Genomic DNA, 2628 nt, shown 5'->3' with positions numbered 1-2628 from the left:
CCAGAGAAATAGACACTAAAAATGGATGCATTTTATTATAGATATAGTAGATTTTTATTTTTTATTTTATTTTATTTATTTTATTTTTTTATTTTTTATTTTTATTTTGGTCTTTTGTCTTTTTCCGTGTCCGGCAACGGATCGCAACCCTCAGTGTTGCCCCTGTACCGGACCGGGGACCGGCAACGGGATCGCAACCCTCGGTGTTGCTCCCGCGCCTCGCTCAGCCAGTGAGCGGGAACCGGTCTGTACGTGGGATCCGAACCCTTGGGCGGGAGCGCCGCCACGCTTCCCAAGCGGCGCACTATCCAGTGCGCCACTGGGCCGGCCCAGATTTTTATTTTTTAAAATTTGTTTTTATTTATTTATTTTGGCCATTGGCTGGTACGGGGATCTTAACCCTTGACCTTGGTGTTAAAGTTGATTTTTATTTATTTATTTTGGCCATTGGCTGGTACGGGGATCTTAACCCTTGACCTTGGTGTTAAAGTTGATTTTTATTTATTTATTTTTATTTATTTATTTATTTATTTTTAAAAAGATGACCGGTAAGGGGATCTTAACCCTTCACTTGGTGTTGTCAGCACCACGCTCAGACAGCGAGCTAACCGGCCATCCCTATATGGGATCCGAACCCGGGGCCTTGGGTGTTATCAGCACTGCACTCTCCCGAGTGAGCCACGGGCCGGCCCTAAAGTTGATTTTTAAAAGAGCACATACAGAAAAGAAAACATGATTGTGGACTGATTGATCAATAATCATATAAATATATATTAAATCCCGTTCCATTTAAACTACAATGAGGTACCATTTTATACCCACCATATAGGCAAACATATAAAAAGTCTGACAATACCAAGAATTCATATAGAAATATATGAAGCAAAACTCTAAAGAAAAGCAGGAACAAGACAAACACAAAATTCAGGAGAGTGGTTTTCTTTCAGAGTGAGGGAGAGAGGTGGAATCAGAAGGGGCAAAAAGTGTGTTCCAAAGTTATCAACAATGTCACTTTTCTTAAACTAGGTGGCGGGTGTATGGGTGTTCAATTTATTAACAATCTCTAAACCACACATATACTTTAGATGTACTAATTTATATGCAGAGCTATTTTATAATAAAAAATTCTAACAAAAATTTAAAAGGCAAATATTGTCACATTGGGCTAAACACTATAATCCAGCCACATGCCTCATAAAAAAGGGCAACCTAAAACCAAAATAATATAAAAAGGTTAAAAATAAAGGGATGGGCAAAGTTGGATCAGACAAACACAAACAACAACAAAAAAAGACACAAGTAGCAATGACAATGTAAGATAAATTAGAACTCAAAGCAAAAAGCCTAAATAGCCTGGAGTGTCATTTTATGTCATCGTTACATGTAATCATGATAGAAATACTATCAGCCATGAACCTTTATGAGCTAAATAGCATAGCCTCAAAATATACAAAGTAAATAATATTAGAAATAATAAAAATGACTAAAGCATTATTTTTAAATTTTATTTTAAAATTTCATTGTAAAATTTGGGTATACAGTTCCGTGAATTTTGACAAATGCATAAAGTCATGTAATCACAACCACAATCAAAATGCAGAACAGTTCCATGACCCTCAGAAATGCCTTCACGCTGCCCCTTTGTAGTCACATGCTACCCTCACCCCCAAACCCTGGAAACCCCTTGATCCATAAAGTCATGTAATCACAACCACAATCAAAATGCAGAACAGTTCCATGACCCTCAGAAATGCCCTCACGCTGCCCCTTTGTAGTCACATGCTACCCTCACCCCCAAACCCTGGAAACCCCTTGATCTATTCCCTATCCCTATGGTTTTGTCTTTTCCAGAATGTCAAATAAATGGAATCATACAGTCCTTCGAGTCTGGCTCTTTTTACTCAACAAAATGCCTCAGGGAATCTCCCAAGTGTTGTATGTATCAATAGTTCACTCTATTTTATTACTCAGTAGCATTTAATTGTATGGATATATCACAATTTGCCTGAGTGCTTCCAGTTGGGGGGGGGTATGAATAATGTTGCTATAAACATTTATGTACAAGATTTTGTATGAACATAAGTTTTCACTTCTCTTGGGTAAACACCTAGGGACTGCTGGGTCACATATAAGTATGTGTTTAAGTTTATAGAAAACTGTCCACCTTTTCCAAAATGGCTATCCCATTTTAGTTCCCAAACGTAAGGAATGAAGCAAAGCTCCTCTTCCTCCGCATCCTCGTCAGCATTGGGTATTTGAAACATAATCTTAACACATCCCTATCAGGCAGTGACAGTGTACACACTTCCAATCAAGGACAAACAAAATACAGCTTTGGACAATGTAATTACAACGAAAGTAAGGCTAATTAATAAATATTTCATATCATATTTTTACATGATAGTGAAAACATTTTCACCTCAAGAATCTGTGGATCATTTATGAAAATGATCATATGACAATGGTCGCAACGAAAACTTGAACACATTTTCCAAATAGAAACTGCAACACAATGTAGTAAATGTTGAAATAACAAAAAGTTTGGGCCGGCCCGTGGCTCACTCGGGAGAGTGTGGTGCTGACAACACTAAGGCCGTGGGTTCGGACCCTATATAGGGATGGCCGGTT

The sequence above is a fragment of the Galeopterus variegatus genome, unplaced genomic scaffold (genome assembly GCF_000696425.1).
Source record: "Galeopterus variegatus unplaced genomic scaffold, G_variegatus-3.0.2 Scaffold4525, whole genome shotgun sequence".
NCBI classification, from domain to species: Eukaryota; Metazoa; Chordata; class Mammalia; order Dermoptera; family Cynocephalidae; genus Galeopterus; species Galeopterus variegatus.
Note: the sequence above shows the minus strand (reverse complement) of the source record.